This window comes from Paroedura picta, chromosome 2 (assembly GCF_049243985.1).
Source record: "Paroedura picta isolate Pp20150507F chromosome 2, Ppicta_v3.0, whole genome shotgun sequence".
NCBI lineage: Eukaryota > Metazoa > Chordata > Lepidosauria > Squamata > Gekkonidae > Paroedura > Paroedura picta.
Window position 1 is genome coordinate 114621166 of NC_135370.1, and position 18139 is coordinate 114639304.

Below are 18139 nucleotides of genomic sequence, written 5' to 3' on the forward strand. Positions count from 1 at the left end.
TTTGTTTGGTTGCCCATTCTAGAGTTATCTGGTATTACAGCTCGAAGTTGAGCTCAGTTTCTTTAATACTCTTTATTTCTGGACTGTCAGCTCTGGTCTTGTCCGTAAAAGCCCTCTGTAGTGTCATTTGGTTTTTGCTTGAGTCAGATGCTGATCCAAGTGCTGTGTTCTGTTCGGACGTAGGCCACATGGCCGGTGGTCCGGACATGAGCCAAGGGCCAGACGACAGCAGCACCACCAGAACAAAGAAGGAAGGAGATGAAAACGGAGCCATGTGAGCCGAGACGGAGTTCAACGGCAGCCTCTGGCAATCATCCGAACTGGTGGCCACGGCCCAAGACCCAAGCAGGGTTACAAAGAGGGAGTCAGGCCAGAATGGTTGACAGTGGGAATGGGGAGGTGAGAAAGCAAGGGGAGAGAGAGAGAAGAGACCAGAGCGGGGGAAAGCCATGCACACTTACTTCAACAGCAGCTGGGAGATAAACGCAGTGCTAGTCCCAAAGTTAGGTCTCAACGAGCCCAAATAACCAGGGGGGGGTAGGAACCAAGAGGTTAGCGCCAACCCCTCAGCTCCACTTCTACGGGCACGAGAGGTAGGCGTTGCCAAGGGAAACCTGTGTGAAAAGAACAAGCAGAGATAGTTACCGGTGCAGGTCCAGGAGGAAGAAGACAACGCCCAGGATGAGTCAGAAAAGAAACAGGAAGTGGGAACAGAGGTATAAGAAGGGAGGGGAGGAGCCACAGGGGGGATATATAAGGCGGAGACGGGACGCACAGGGGTTGGGTTGGTGAGCTGAGGAAGAAGCAAACAGGAGGTCTCTGGTGTAGAAGAAAAACGCAAGGAACGGAGATTTGAAACGGCGCAGTTGCTTGGAGTTTTCTTGGAACCGAAAAGAGGCGAAGGCACAGCAAGACGGCAGAAGGGGTCGGGGACAAAGGAGGCGGGACCCTAGACCTCACATGTTCTCATCTACTAAAGAGAGGTGTACAAAGAATCCTGAGAGAGTGTAAGAACTGAAACCAAATAGATTTCTGATATCATTTCTGATATCATTTCTTCCTTGAAATCTGTCACTGAGGATGTTTAATTTGCCTGCCTAGCAAATTTCCAAGGAGAAGCTAAGAAATGCCTGCTGTTTTGCTGTTTTTTCAGACCACTTTGCAATGATAGAAGCATAACCTCATCCTATTTGTTTATCCTTTTGCCTTCCCGTTTGCTGATGCTGTCCATGTCTCAATAACACTAATAGCTTTTTGTTAGTTGTAATAAAGTTGATTCATGTCCTGGGAAAAATGCAGCCAAGCCTGGCTGATCAGTAATATTTTAAAACCTCTTGGGATTTTCACACACACACAAAGTAGGCAAAGTGAATGGGAACAATAATCTCTTGCTTGGGTTTACTTCCAAAGGCGGCCATGGATACAGTTCAGACTCTAGGAGGCTTTCTGGAGAGAAGGTTTCACAAAAGGCACTTTGTTCCCTTTTGGGACGGATGCCACCAAATAGTAGAATTCATTTCTTAATGATTTTTCCAGGGCTGTAGTATTTCTAGCTTGCTCATAGATAGGCTTGGTCACATAGGCCCATTATGCACGGCCGCCGAAACGGCGATTTCGGGTCACATGGAAAACGCGGAGGGGGAAGACGCGAAGCACACCAGTCATGCACGGGACGGGACGGCGGCAAAACCCAGAGTAACCGATTATGCATGCGGCAATCCCGGCGCCACTTCTGGTTGCGCCCCGGTCACCCGGAAGCTGCTCTTTCTTCCGCGTTTCGCTAAGACCATTAATGCACTGGAGGTTTCATGCTGTGCTGCAGGCTGGAGTTTTAGTCATGGCAGGTTGCCCCACCTCTTCCTGCACCCACATGGGGGAGCATTTGGCCTGCTGCACCTCATCTGCCCCCGATTTGTGCTCCTGGGGCAGTAAAGTTCCCAGTGCATAAATGGTCTAACATGGCTTTTTTGGCGGCATGCACCGACGCTGCAGCCGGTTGCAGCCGGCACCATGCGTTATCGGTGATTTTAGTCACCGCCATTCCACCCCGAATGTGCATTATTCCCCCCGTGCATAATGGGTCATAGATATGCTTGCAATGGTGAGAAAGGGTGGAGCACTCCTGTGAGGATTTATTTTTATAGCATGGCATGGCTCTGGGAGCTCAGTCCTAGGATACCTTTGCTTGCTTTATTACCTCCCCCACCCCCAACAGCCAAGATCTACCTTGACATTGCAGCTAAGCTGCTTTCAGCTCAGGCCAAGATCAGCAGTTCAAATGAACTCCAGATAAACGTTAGAAAAATAAGTCTCTGCTTATGAGTGATGTAGCTTGCTGAGCCGCTGCATTACAGAGAACAGTATGAGACTTTTAAAAGGGGGACCCATAGCTGTCAGGACAAGACACCTTGGAGCTACATGAATTGTAAAGCTGGGCTTATGGGTGGTTATCTCAAGAAAGAAGGAAACAGAAGAAAGAGTGAGAATCCACATCATATAGATATTCCATAAAGTCCTGCCTGTTTGGAGGGACAGTGTAACCTCAGCACCAGTGTCATGAAATTAACTGTTAAATCTTCATGAAACCAAGCTAGTAATAGATTCCAGTCACTGCTAATGAAAATGAAACCTGCTTCTTTTCTGCAACAGTGTTTCAAGGGGAATGTGCTCCTGACTCAGGGTAATCAGGGTAAATTGCCTTTTTAACTTTCATCCTAGATGGAGTCATTGTATGTATCCTTCATGAATGACATATTTTCTTGACTTTTACTGTGCCACTGCAAGGTATCAAAACAAATGAAGGCAAATCAATAGCAAGGCTTTATCACAGAACATGTTGTGTTGAACCAAATGGGAAATTTACATCACTTATAAGCAAGCCATAAAAAGAATCTACTTTCTTCAGATCCTAGAGCACAGATGCCCAGACTTTGTAAGCCCATGGACATCTTTAGAATTCTGACACAGGGAGGTGAGTGCAGGTAGTTGCCACAGGAGGTGGAACCAAACACAAACTGTTAGGTTATGCATAATTCTAAGAGGAACTATTAAATATTTCAGGCAGAAACTCTGTTAAACAGGATGCTTTGCATTGATACAGTTTGCCGTCAGTGAAGATCCTTGACTCTGATGGGAACTGCTGCCAAAGCGGTATTTTTATGATCAGCATGGCCAATCAGATCTCCTAAGGCCAGTCACATGTCTTGGCGGACAAAAGCCCCACCTGGCCTTCCCACTCTCTAAAAACAGTTGGCAAGCTCCAGGTAAGGCTGTGGGCACCATGTTTGGAACCCTCTCCAGGATATAAACATTAGATGCATGTTTGGTAGAGAATGATACCCAACATGCACACAATACTGTGGTATTGCCAAAAGGTTCTTGCTATGGTGAACTAGTGTTAGTTAACCACCAGTGTAAAAAGAAAGTTCGCTGTGTCTTAGAAGAGTCTTTGAATTAGAACATCACAGATAAGGATGATAGCAATATCCTGTGGCTTCCATAATTGAAATGAATTTTATAATTGAATCCTGTTCCTCCCACATCAGGGTGTTTACTCTCAGTCTATGCAGGGAGCCACTGCAGAATCTTAGAGCACTTTGCACACTTAGGTGTTCTTAGTTTTTACTAATTTCCCCCCGATGTTGTCAACCAGAAGCACTTGAGAAAGGCATTTCTATAAAGTGCTCTAGGTACAATCTGTCACAATGAGATTCAGAAGCACCCCTGCGTGTTGGGAAAGGTGAGAGTAAAAGCTGCACATCAAGTATATGTATATTGTTTTCAGACACACAGAGAACTAATTTTGAAAGAGCTTCTCTTATTTTGCTTTTTTGTAACAGAAATATGCCACTCTTTTGTTCTCTCCTATTTTATAGAAGAAAAAATAGAAATCCCTTCAAAATTGGCTTTTGCCATGCCAAATAATGCTTTTAGGGATTGGTTGGTTTGGGTTCTCCTCTTCAAAGTTACATGAAATTCAGTGGAAGAACATTTGAGCAAAAGGCCAAATGGGGGAAGGGGTTGCCATGAGAAATTATTCTGAACTAATTATTTCGCTGCAATTTAAATTATTCTTCCCCTCTCTCCCAGAAGGGCATTTGTACTCAAATATGGCTGCTATTCCATGAGGCATCTAGATAACCTATTAAGTTGAATGTGCAGATTTATGAAGAGTGCCAGCACATTCAGCTGAAGGGGAGTGAATCCACAGTGTTTTGATGGCCAGAAGTTCAGGTACATAGAATGTCTCCACCACACTCAGAGGAGATTGGGTCACAACATATCATCAAGGCATTCTTTGAAAGCTAAAACTGCAGGAAGTGTTTTGGTATGCCTGCACATTTCTAAATTTAATCCACTTACAGTTTTATGACACTAAAGGCCTTTTTGTATATATGGGTTTGCGAGAAGAGCTGCAGTTGACAGTCTTACCTATATGTGTTTGTAAAATAATTTGCATGCTTCTGCATGGGCAGAGCTCTGCATAGATAACCTTAAACTATTATAATAGTGACTAATAGTTGCAGTTTTGTAATTAATATGTTATATTTTGAAGTGTACTTTAATAGTACATTGTGCCTTATAAATAAACCTGATTCATACAATTTTCTAGCCTAACTGCTGGCTGCAGTACAGCATTTTTGGGTGAGGTTTAATTCCCTGAAACATTTTTTGTACTTGAAGTTCTGTATACAGGATTACACTGAAACTCCATAGTGGGGGCATGCAGTCAGCTCAGAAGATCAAAAGTTCCGGATAATTGGATAACTGCATCTCTGGCTGACCTTCCCAGTGATAAACTGAATAAAAATATAATGTACTTCATGAAGTAAGGTTGTCAAAATGATGCTGGAATCTAAATGTTTATAATAATGGTTAGAACCTGTGCTGACACACTAGATGCTGGGACTCTATAAGAAACTATTGTGGCATTTGAATCTAAATCAGACTCAAAAGGGGAGAAAGAGAGACCCTATGAAATCTTTGTCCCTTTAGGAAATATGTACGTAGTCCCAGCAGGAAAAGCTTCTGAAGCTCTTTTGGGCTTATGTGTGGGAGACTAATAGAGGGCATTGTTGGAGAAACCTTACATGGTTGTTCCTTGTGCTTTACCTACATGAATAGACAGGCAAAGACTGTATCTAGAGTTGTCAGATCTGCTCTAGCAGATGGCACTAGACTGCCCTAAAATTTAACAAGCTTTTTGTGTCGCTCATCTCCGATACATATTTCAGAATACAGAGGTCTTGAAAATGCCTTTCTCTTAGAAACCTCTGTAGGATAACATTTACATCTCTGACCAACATGTCTATTGGGTAGAGGTTTCTGTTTGCACTCCTAACAAGTGAGGAGGGAAAGAAGCACCATAAGGTAATACATGGTTTATCTTGAAATGGGGGGAATATAAGTGTTTTGCTGGTCCCTGATGTCTTCTGACTGCATTTACTACTGATTTCTGCTTGCCTTAAGAATTTAAGAATAATAAAATTACAGAGTAGACACAGGATAGGAAAATGGACAGAAATACTTTTGTGTGTGAGTTATCCTGTGGTCTGGTCTGGGCAGTCTGTACTGTACCACTGAGAAAGGAAGCTTAACAGTAAGTGAAAAAATCTTCCATTCTCAGGAGAAGGAAAATTTAATAAGTTGGTTATTGCAAGAGCTAGCACTCTTGTGAAGAACAAAGCAACATGGAGTTTTGAGTTTGTTTATTTAGAATCTTTTAGGCCCTGCTTTTTGACTCCCAAAGCAGCTTAAAACTTCGTGATAGCCACACTATGCAGTGGAAGGGCAGACTCTCAGTTTAAAGGCTGAGCTCCCCACTGGAATTGGCTCACTGCAATTTTCCTTTCTTTTGCAGAAGGATAGTCCCTGCCTTCAGTCTCCATGTGGTGAAAATTGTCCTGAATACATAGGAGAAGAGACTGCAGACACCTTTACCTTTGCTGTACTTTTCACCTGTCTCTTAAAACAGTCTGTTCCTTCTTCCAGAAGAATCCTTTGTGAATACACTGATTGTCATACCAAATGTGTTATTTATTGATCAATCACTTTACTGCTTAGGACTGACAAAACATTTTGCAAAAAGTAATTCACTTGCCTTTTGAAATGTGGAATTGCTAAGTTAAAATCTGGACAGGATCACAGTATTAAAGCAGTAATATTGCACTGATTTTTAAGTGACAGGATTCCTGAGGACATGGTTTGAATAATTCAGTGTGAATAAGATGAAGAAATTACAGAAGGGGAAAATTACTCTTTTAAGTCACATATAAGAATAAAAAAATAATTTAGGGTTCTTTAAAAGATGCTGCCTGAGTAGCAGAATAAATAATACTATGCAGTTCTAATATTTCTCAACTTTTTACATTGAAGCATTAGAGATGAGGCTAATACTAAACTATCAGTCTGTAGACTTTAAAATCCAGTTCATATTGTGGATTCCTGCAAGTCTTATGCCTTTAAAAAATCAATGTAGAACTATAGAAATGTTGAACTTTACAAGACTTTTTAAAAAGAATCATTTCTTTCTTAGGTAATTTTAGGTTAAAACTTCCTGACTATAAGAGCAATAAAGAAATATTATTCTTTAGGGGATACAGAACTCATTCATGAAGGTGGAAGGATCTTGTTCAAACTGGACTATTCCCCCAGTAGTTCTGTGTCTGCATGTAGTGTTCTATAGATATATGAAGCTGCCTTATACTGAGTTAGGGCATTGATCATCTTCCTCAATCCTGTCTGCTATGGCTGGCAGCTGCCCTCCAAGTTCTAAGACAAAGGCCTTTTTCCTGTGCCTACCACTTCACATGATTTAATTGCATATGCCAAGGACTGAAACCCCTGTGAGCTAAGGGTATGTTTTACAACATGGGCATGGCTTACCATGTTACATACTGCTAAGTGGAAACAGAAAGACATGTGGATGGTAGATGGCAGTGAAAAAGGACTGATGATGCATCATACTATAATAAATATTTTCCCTTCTTTTACTTCAGGTCAGTAATGATTGCAACTGAAAAGCCTTTTATGTAGTCCTTTGTAGCTTTGTAGCTTTAGTTAGTAAATCACTAACTTTAGTTAGTAAATCACTAACTAAAGAACAAAATTGCTTCCATAAATGCAGGGTCATGGAAAAGCATTGTATGGAAAACATTGGGAAATTTGTATTTACAAGAAACTATCCAGTGTTATTTGGTATGAGGTGCTAATACTATACAAAGCCCCAAAGAGTTGTTCATCCCTTAACTTGCTGGCTTGTCTGTCCCTCCAGTCTTATAAAGATCTGAATTTGGGGAATCTTTTTAGTGAATTAAGTGAGAGCCAATTCCAGAAGACTCCTCTGTCACCTGCCATAGAATCCTTGTGGATATCAGCAGAAGCATAAATTAGTGTCCTTGGTGCCGGCCCTAGAAGTGGATTGGACCTGTGCCTCAAAAGCTAAGCCCTCCTTTTTAGGGGGGCGGAGGAAGAGGCTTCTGTCTGGGCATGTTGTCAGATTCCCATTTACGCCTGGAGATTTACTGTCTGAAGATGGGTGTATGATCATTTAATAATTTGTTAAGACTGTGAAGTTGGCTTATACAAACACCCATGCAAACCTTTATATAGAATTTAGCTATATAGCTATATTATTTGTTCTGATTGTTTTCTACAGTTGTCTGTGTTCTTTGATGTTTCTTGACCTGTATATATGCAGTCAATAAAAACAATGTCTGATATTGTGGTGTTCTACTTCGTGATGAATCTAAAAATTCCAAAATCCTTCATTATGCCTGTCTTTTTGGCAATGTTGCTGGTATTGAAATAAGTGGGTAAATGGAAGCTAGTAGGGTTTTTATAGTGGATTGTGCTTGGAATTGGTACAAAAGGTGAAGAGAAGTGAGTGTGTATCAGTTTGTTTGAGGTTGTGTGGTTTCTGAGCTGTTTGTGGTGTGTTTGTGTTAAATTTTCTAGCTTTTGGTGAGTGCAGTAGAAGCACTTGGTCCTTCTGAGAAGGGCTTTTGCTGGAGTGAGGTGATAATATCTGCCTGCTATTACCTTACTCCTCAGGGTTGCACAATATCTGTCACCTGTAAAGCAGAACTCATTAGAGGACTGACTCTGTAAATGGCACTTGGGATGCCTTTGGGGCCTGTGACCAGTGCTTTGAATAGGGTTTTGAGTGTGGAAGGGTGAGGGGGAACAGGAGAGAACCTGTAGTGAGAGGTTGTTATGCACAGGTGTTTGCCGTTGCTTTCACCATGCATGCCTGTTGGGTTTTCTTTTTCATTCTGCATTGATTGTCCTCCAGTATTCAGTTCACTTTCCATTCTGTTTCCCCAGGTTTTTTGGCAGTGATTTTATGGTGATTTCCCCCCTTGCTTCACTTCCTAGCTGAAAGTAATTCAAAAGAATACCAATTCCCTTAGGTCCTCCATCCTTTTTTCCCCCTTGGAGGCCATTCCATCGCCCACATTGAGGTTGTTCCTCCTGCCTTCTATTAAAACGATTGTGGTTCAGTCTGTTGCATGAAAGGGAGCACAAAGAAATGCAATCAAGCTGAAAAAATTCATTGTGAAACTACCAAAACTGTTTTTGAGTCTGACTGCAGCAGGTGCCAAGCTTTGTTTTATTTCTAAGGCTGATTCTCTGCCACCAACCCCCTTCATTGCCACAGAGTCTAGCGATGATCTGGGACCATTACTATTCTCAGTTCACTGGGAAGAAAAATGTCAGGGAAAAAACATGCTTCTCTGGCAGTTCTCCAAGAAGCCACTTTTCAAGCCCTGAAGGGGGGTGGGGGAGAAAAATACTGGCAATGAAAGAGGAGGATGGCAGAGCTTGATGACTCTTCCATTTTTTACAGTGGTCAATAGCAGAGAATCCATTAAACCTTGTCAGGAAGGGAGCTTCTTAGCTGCTGTAGTCAGTTTCAAAAATAGTTTGAGCAATTTCAGGATTTTTAAAAAATGTTGCCCATTTTACTTTTGTGTTCCCTTTCATTCAAGGAATGGAACCACAAGGATTTAAACGGAAGGCACTTACTTGGTGGTACTGCACAGCTGTAATATGGCAACTGGGTAATTATTTTTAAAACCCTTTGGACACCTCCCCTTCACATGCCACAAGTGACGTTCCTACCCCAATTAAGAAAAACTGCAGAATAAATGCACTGGAGGAAAAATCATGGTGCATACAGCAGGCACAGAAATCCAAAGTCAAGCTTAAAGGCTTGATCGTTCAAATTCTCTACAGTAGGCTGTGTTTTTATAGGGGATTGTGTGTGCATAATAGGCCTGAGTTTCCTGAGAGCAGATATACAAGCACCACAAGGAGCATGGTATTCTGCTGCATTCTTCCTGCTATAGAAATGTGTACAAATTCAGGTAAGAAGAAGAAGAAGAAGAGTTGGTTCTTATATGCCGCTTTTCCCTACCCGAAAGAGGCTCAAAGCGGCTTACAGTCGCCTTCCCATTCCTCTCCCCACAACAGACACCCTGTGGGGTGGGTGAGGCTGAGAGAGTGCTGATATCACTACTCAGTCAGAACAGTTTTATCAGTGCTGTGGCGAGCCCAAGGTCACCCAGCTGGTTGCATGTGGGAGAGCGCAGAATCGAACCGGGCATGCCAGATTAGAAGTCCGCACTCCTAACCACTACACCAAACTGGCACCCTATTTCACTCTAAAATACCTTTAAACAACTTTACCGCTTATGAAAATAGAAAGCCAGAAGGGGAGGAGGAAGTGTTTTGTAGAAAGTGCTACATGTATGATTATCTCTCCACTGGGTAGAAACCATGAGTGTGTGCTTGCTGTGTGGAGATCTTGGTTTTCAGAGAGCAGGTTTGTTTCCTTGTGGCTAGGGGTGCTGATCTGGAGGAGCTGAGGCCAAGGGAGAGGTTTAGGAATGCAATAGTCAGGGACTTAACAGACCAGTCCCACTCCTGTGTTGACAGCTCTTTTGCTGTTGTGGAGAGAGAAGGTCAGAAGATCTAAGGGGGCAGGATCTGATCCCTTGCTAAACTTGGTGCATTCTCAGAAATGCTGCTGGTTCCATGTGTAGGGCCACAGATCAGGGGTCTGAATGCATTGGCAAGAAAGTGGTATTGGGAGGAAGGGATTAGATTTATTAGGCACTGGGGAACTTTCTGGGACAAGCTGAACCTGTACAAAAGAGATGGTCTTCATTTGAACTGAAAGGGAATCCGGTTGTTGGCAATTAATTTCAGAAAAAGTGACAGCAGCTTTTAAAGTAATCCTGGTGGGGAAGCGTTTGCTAGGAAACAAACTCAGTCTAAAGAGATGATTGCATAACCACTCACGGTAATATTGATAGGACAGTAAGAGAACTTGGGAATGAGGATAAGATGGCAACTAAGGGGCCAAGAGAGGTGAGGGTTACTGGAGAGGGAAACATTATAGGTATCTATATACCAGGGCTAGAACTCTCCGAGCCAAGACACAGTGAAGAGGGCATAGACTCAAGTAAGTTAGAAACCATTAGGGGAATGAACTCCCCAACAGAGGTGATATGGGTGGAAATATGGGGCCCTAAGAGCTCCTTCAAAGTTCACCAACTTGCACAGAATGCAGAGTGTGACGCAAGAGGTATGCCTCAGCAAATGGCAGGAAAGGCCTAAGATTCCTCCAAAGCAATACAGCTAGCCAGCTCAGTTACCACAAAGTTCACCTTTGTATCATTGGAGAGTATTGATCTATACTTCACCCCTGCATGTTAAGCTTGCAAGTCATTATAGAGACCTTGTTTTCTGCTCTTCTGGTAGGACTCTTCAAGATTTCTCTAGACAGTGTAGTCTCTGTGGAATCAAAGCATAATTCAACCAAATCTGAATAATACATCAGCACTTGCACAGCATGGCCTTAGAACAAAATGCTAACAAATGTAATTCTTATATTCAAGGATGAATGTGGCACTCCACAGTTTATGAGAAACTGCTGTAGCAATCATCAGGAACAGTGCAGGATTTAAACTGATGAAAATGCATACACCAGAAACCTTGGATATGTCCACAGTTCTTTGTTTAATGCATATTCTACTTCCAAATTCCATCAGGTGTTCTGGAAGCAAAAGATGGTAGGAAGAGTCTGGAAACTATTTCAAACATTTTAAGATGACACACTGTCTGGATTTGCTCCTCAATTACAGATCATTGTATAGTTTCTAATTCCAAAGAGCAGTCCTCATTTCACCTGGACTAATTCTGAAACTTCTTTTTTCAGCAGGGAAAACAATTTAAGCTGTCTGAATAATTCAAATATTTAAATTGGGTTACTATGAAATCTACCCAATATGCACCTTGAAACTCTAGTTGCTTCCAAAACCAGAACTTTCAACTTTCAAACCAACTTCCTTGGCTTGAAAGGCCTACCATAAAAGCACTCATGCCACTAGGATTTGCATGTTCACATAATAGGTTTCAGATCACATACACTTGATTCCTCGGAAATCTCTCTCTCTCTGATAGCTCACTAGTTCTTAACCATAAACATCACTTTCACAAAGAACTTTCTCCCCAAACCCATGGTTGTCACAGTTACACAAATGCAGATTGGGTATTTATATATAGCCACATATAGGGGATGGATGTTTGGTGAAATTCCATATTCAGTGTGTAAGGTGCTGGCGAGTCACAGATGGCTTATGGTGACCTCAGAGTGTGTTCCTTAGAAGGCCCAGATGTAGGATTGCTCTGCACTCGGACCACCGAGAAGGAAGATTCACGGTAAGTGAAACAAATCTTCCATTTCTTGGGCATTTCAAGATTCATTTTAGATCCTAATTAGAGGGAAAGTGGGATATTTATTTTTAATTTAATGACTCTTGAGGTTTTTAACTCCTCACTGCCTTCCCTGTGATTCTGTGTATTTTGTCCTTCCAGATTAAGCACATAAGACAAGCCCTGGTGGACCAGACTGGTGGTTTACCTAGGCCAGCACCCTGTCTCATACACTGGTCAACTGGATACTTCACAAGGCATGAGGTAGACCTGGCTTGCATGACTGAAAACTGAGTGCGTGAAGGTAAGACAGTCACTTTGAAAAACCCACCACCCGGGTTTTCAGTCCTGCACCAGCCCTGGCTCCAAGGAAGGGGAGAGGGGTAGCAGTCCTGGTCAGAGGGACTTTCCCCTTCAGGGCTCTCCCTGCGCCATCAATTCCGGGGATACAGTGTGTTGGCCTAGGGTGGGAGTTGGTCAAGAACTTGGCTATCTGGTTGGTATACTGATCACCCATTGCCCCACCAGATTCCCTGCTGGGCCTGCTAGCAATGGTGGCTGCCTGGACTTTGCACTCCCCAAAACTTTTGGTTATGGGGGAATTCAATGTCTATGCGGACACGCCATCTTCAGAACTTGGCCTGGACCTAGTGTCAACCATGGAGAGCACTAGGGTTCTCACAATTTGTTGCTGGTCCGACCCATCAGAGGGTTAGTGTTTGATGACTTCAGCCGATTCTCATTAACCAAAGTGGACAAGTTGCTGGGGTGAGAGCGACCACGTGCCTCCTGGATCCCTGTCCATCTTGGTTGCTCAAGTTGGGTGACTAGCAGATAAGTGGCCCCCTGAGGGACATTGTCAACCTGTGCTTAACATCTGGAGAGTTTCCCAAAGGGCTTAAGGAGGCTATGGTATGCCCTTTACTGAAAAAACCATCGCTGGACCCGTGGGACCCTGCCAACTACTGCCCAGTCTCGCATCTTGTTTTTCTGGGTAAGGTACTGGAGCAAGACACGGCGGACCAGCTCCTAGCATTCTTGGAGGAAACTTCAAGGTAGTTGAAGCCTCCCAATATCACAGTATCTGCTTTAATCACCTTTAATCATCATGAGATCTGCCTCAAGAGTTTGATCAGGTGAGCAATACTTATAAGTAAATTTTAGGGCCTAATGTATCTGCCCATAATAATTGTGTCTAAATTGTCATTTACCACCAAGCACTCCATCTCCTCCATCTGGGCTCAGAGATTTCTAGCACTGCCATAACACATTTCCCTCTCCATCAACCTCTCTTCCATCAACTCTTTTGTTTCCATACATCGGATGTCTCTTTTGTCGTCCTACTCTCTCACTCTCAAGTTCTGTTCTGCTCATACCTATGCTACCATGAATGTTTAAACTATTGTCCCTTTATTCTGAGTTGTCTGGACCAGAGGCTCCCCTGATCATGTTAGCTTTTCCCCAGGGATTAGTTAAAAAACTGATTTGCCACCTTTTTGTTTCAAGTGAAGCCCATCTCTTTTGTGCAGGTTCAGCTTGTCCAAGAAAATTCCTCAGAACCTAACAGATGCAAACCCTTCCTCCAGTCACCAATTTCTCATCCACACATTGAGATCTCTATTCTTTGCCTGTCCTGCTGGCCCTGCTTGTGGAACCACCAGCCATTCTTAAATACACCACTAATGAAAATAAGTCCTACCAAGTGGATTTGGGAACTATTGGCATAGAATTTGGAGGAGGCATTCTCTAGACCATTTATGCACTGGAGGTTTCATGCTGGGCTGCAGGCTGGAGTTTTAGTTGTGGCAGGTTGCCCCACCTCTTCCTGCACCCACATGGGGGAGCATTTGGCCTGGCGCACGTCATCCGCCCCTGATTTGTGCTCCTACACAGGAGCCGGGGCAGTGAAGTTCCCAGTGCATAAACGGTCCTAGTGGCAACAAATGGTGGGCCTCTTTAATACAATGCATGGTTGTTCTTGCTCTACAATTCCTATGTTTCTACCAATGGGTTCTTATTTATTTAGACATTTGTATACCACCTTTCCATTTCAAATAGTCAGCAAGGGTAAACCCAGAACTACTGGCTAGGCCAGTAACAGCAAAGCTGGTGGCCTCCTGATTTCCTCTGCAGGAGTGAATCAGGGGATTGCAGGTCAGGCCAGCCAGTTACCATGCCTGCCACAAAGATGATAAAGAGAGGAGCTAAGCACAGTAGATCTAGAGGCTGCCTGCTCTTTCATCCTCTGTCCTTTGCAGGGGCAGGGGGAAATGGGAAAGGTGACTGGGGTTGCTTCTTGGGGCCTGGGAGTATTGCTTGGGGCTGCTGCTCACCATCAGGAAGCTTCTTTAGCCCTGGCACACCTCCTCTCAAGTACCCTAAGTCTCCTAAGCTGCCTCTGATTGCAGTGTCACACTCCACTGACTTGTGACCCAGCCTTGGTCCAGTAGTGACATAGAAACTTCAGTAGATGATTTCATCATAAAATAGAATGTGGATTCTTCTGCTACAGTTTCCTGGGCAACCCTTCTTGCCCTTCTACTCTCTAAAGAGGGGTAAAGATGGGACTCCCAATTAATTCTTAAAAGCTGAAAATCCAAATTTGCTGGAATATTGCAGTTCAAAGGGAGTTTTCATTGCTCTCTTGAGAGCCGAGATGCAAAATGTGGAGCTAATTCCAGAGTTCAGAAGTCAATGGCAGCCCAGGGGTTGGATCACTAGGTGAGGCCCTTGGGCAGTTCCTACTGGCATTCCCTGAAACTGGTACATAACTGGAGCAAGATAAATGTACCCTTTTCATTTAGGACAGATTTACTAGTGATGGTCACTGAACTTTTTGCTAGATGGCACAAAGTTCTATTGACTTTCAAAAGACTCTGCTAGCAACCATTGTTAGAAGGCTCTCCAAAGAACATTCAGGGTCCTACCAGAAAATTAAGGACACTTTGATTCTTTAAATCCTGCATAACTCGACATTATGGTAGACGTTCAGTATTACTTGCTTTGCATTCACTAGCAAAAATCAGTGAAGGTATCTGGCTTTCTCGTTCGAGTCATAGTAAATCATTTTAAAGGCTTCTGTTGCTGAAATGGTAAATATATCTAAGAAAATTCACTCCGTTCCCTGCCAAAGGCCAAGATAATGACATTTTTTGGATGCAAAGCAAGGAAAGCTTCTATATTTCCTGCAGCCTTAGACTCCACTACAGACTACAGCCTTTGGTAATGATTTAATAGTATGAAGCCAAGCCCCCCCCCCACCCCCCATGTAAGCCTGTGCTGGAACAAAAGGGTTTGGGGCCTAGGACTGATTAGTAGACCACAGCTATTTGGATAGACTTCAGGCCAGACCAGATAAGCAAATAGCTGATGTGTACATAGGCTTGTGTTAATTTACATGTTTAGCATGCTTCTGAAAGAGTCACCATGAGAAGAAAGAGACCTTGTTAAATTAAGGCTGGGGAAGCTGCAAGGAAAAGAAGGAATTCTGAAGGTAATGGTCTTCCATCTGAGAAAGGACAGAGGAGAAGAGGAGCTGATGCTGATATCTAGGAAGACTTGAACAATCCTATCTGGGGAGAGCTGAACTCTGCATTAACTACTCTGGTGGTAAAATAGAATTTTATTTAACACAGCATTTAGCCAGAACACAGTCCATGTGAGTAGATTACCAACAGAATAAAAAAAAACATTTTAAAAATATAAAAACAGTGTGAATACATAGGATTTAGTTTTAAATAATGGAACCCCATTTTTGGCCACTAGTTATTTTTGGCTGTGTTCTGTATACAAAGGCAAAAAAATTAGCAACCTGCCTGAAAATAGATTCCCTTGCCACAGGAGGAATTTAAGTTTTCCTTTTTCTGAATTAGTATCAATCTTACAAAGTAAAGGGGAAGTAAGATGAGCTCTAGCTGGGATATAGAACAGACATCTGAATAAGACATGATCTACAGCAGGGGTCCCCAACCTTTTGGCACATGGGGGCTGCATAAGCGTGCCCAGTGCATAAAAAGGGCCATATCTTAAACCAAAATGTAACCTACTTATTTATTAACCCACTTATTTTGATCAAAAGTAAACATTCAAAAGTAAATGAAGAAATGTTGAATTCAGTGCAATCCATTTTGGAACAATATTTTACTGTGGAATCCTTTTATTTACCTAGTGTGTGATTTAGTCAGTGTGATTTTTGTGGCTGTTTTCTGTTAGCCAAGGCACTGATTTCCAAGTCAAGGTTTGTGACAGACACTCTGAAAATGTCATGTAAATGTTCATCAGTAAGCCTTGACCTACACCTCGATTTCACAATTTTAATCTTGGAAAAGGTTTGTTAACAGATGTATGTGGTCTGCAAAAGCAGACCTGACATCTCCTGAACCCATTCACACAGCAACTTTACCTTCCTTATATACATACAAAGCTTCAACATGGTAATTCATGGAGAGGGGGAGTTAAAAAGCTGAGTGGGATGGGTGCCTGAGCTTTGCTGCCTAGCAAAGCACCTAGAATGGCCAGAATGCTATTATGTAGGATAAGAACAAGAGGGGGCTGACCGAAGGTGTGGCAGCCCCCCCCCCTCCAGCTCAGTGTGGGGAGATAAAGGGATGAGTGGACAGGTGGATAGGAGGAAGGAAGGAAGGAAGGAAGGTAGAAAGTGAGCAGGTGAGAGGGTGAGAAGAGGCAGAGAGTGGCAGAAAGGAGAGAGAGAAATGGATGGATGGAGGGAGGGAGGGAGGAAGGAAGGAAGGAAGGAAGGAAGGAAGGAAGGAAGGAAGGAAGGAAGGAAGGAAGGAAGGAAGGAAGGAAGGAAGGAAGGAGACACAGGGAGAAGGAAGGGAAGGGAAGAGGGGAAAGGGGGGAAGGAAGGAAGGAAGGAAGGTGAAAGGGGGAGGGGGTGAAGGGTCCTCTGGGCGGGTGAGGAGGGCAGCAGGGGAAGAGGTCTAGGTAGAGATGGGTGGGAGGGTGGGTGTTTGGGGGGAGCGGCAGCAGAGTGGGGAGAGAGAGAGAGAAAGAGTGGAAAGTTAGGATATGTGGCAGGGGGTAGGAGGGGGGAGGTGAAGGGGCCGTAGAGCAGGGTTGGGGCCCATCTCCCGCCTGCCTCCCGGGCTGTGGGCTCCCCCTGGCCGCCAGGCTGGCAGCCAGGTCCGGAGCTCCTGGAGCGGCAAAGAGATAGCCCCGCCACGTCTGTCCCTTTGCCACCACGGCAGCCCCGCCATGGCTGTCCCTTTGCCGCCCCGAAGCTCGACGGGCCCACCAGCCTCCTGGCCAGGTCTGGAGCTTCTGGAGTGGCAAAGATACAGCCCCGGAGCGGCTGCGCTACGGCAGGACTGTCCCTTTGCTGCCCTGAAGCTCGACAGGCCCGCCAGGCTCCTGGCCAAGGTTTTGAGTGCCTGTCTTTATTCCTATCATGGTTTCTTTCCATGGGTTTAAACAACAGAGACCCTAGTTTTGAGACTAAAGCTTCATAGACCACTATGTGGGTATGGTTTTCTAAAGGATTTGAACAGGCCAAATGAAATGACTGTAGTTCTTGACTATTTAAAACTTTCTTTAGATCATCTTGAAGCTCAGTGCTCCATCTCACTCTACAATTTTGTCTATTGATTGACATTGACTGCTCTGAAAACTCGGAACCCTAGAAATGAAGATGTTGCCAGAAGAGTTTCTGCCACTGCAAGAAGGCCTTCTTGCTCCAGGTTTGGCCTCTGGAAGGATACACAGGATGATCTGGCTTTCTATGAAGTGGACTGTGAGGATGACTCTACTGTGGAAAAATTAGTGAACTGGTATTTATATTTTGGGGAAGATTTTCCACAATTGCTGTTTTTGTTGTATTTAAACAAACTAGATTTACCTTTTGCAATTTATGAACATAAACTTTGAACCTGGCCCCGGGGTCTCAAGGGCTTACATGTTACACTCCTGTTTGCTTATATCTGGTTTGGAGAAACATATGAAACACAGAAGTTGTGATTTCTGGCCACTTCTCTTGGATGCGTACAAAAATAACACTTAGTATTTTATATTACCTTCATATAAATTCTCTGTTAACCTTTGAACAACCCTGTAACGTAGGTCAGTATTATATCCATATTACAGATGGAAATCATCTCAGGAATTTAAAGAAGAGGAGGAGAAGGAGGTTTTCTGTACCCCGCTATTTACTACCTGAAGAAGTCTCAAAGAAGCTTAAAATTGCCTACCCTTCCTTTCCCTACAACAAACACCCCATGAGGTAAAGAGAGCTCTGACAGAACTGTCATTGGCCCAAGGTCACTCAGCTGGCTATATGTGCAGAAGTCAAACCCAATTCTCCAGATTAGAGACTGCTGCTCTTAACCACTCCACCAAGCCAGCTGTCTTGTAGATTGCATCCCTCTTTTGTAGATTACAATACTTGTGTTCTGCTGTGCAG

The 18139-nt window shown here is 43.5% G+C and overlaps 1 protein-coding gene and 1 long non-coding RNA gene across 3 annotated transcripts in view; one reads left to right on the plus strand and one right to left on the minus strand.

Annotated features, from left to right (window-relative positions):
• Positions 1–7721, plus strand: part of TRIM44 (tripartite motif containing 44) — a 111114-nt gene extending 103393 nt beyond the window's left edge. For both annotated transcript variants that reach the window (XR_013228369.1, XM_077322177.1), the window contains one exon: positions 5861–7721. The gene's annotated coding sequence lies outside the window, so the exon portion shown is untranslated. The remainder of the gene's footprint in view (positions 1–5860) is intronic.
• Positions 530–14244, minus strand: LOC143830164 (uncharacterized). The gene is made up of 3 exons (XR_013228370.1): positions 14055–14244; positions 10745–10800; positions 530–614 (listed from the first exon to the last, which is right to left on the minus strand). It is a non-coding gene; the product is annotated as an uncharacterized LOC143830164 (long non-coding RNA).
• Positions 14245–18139: the final 3895 nt, after the last annotated feature.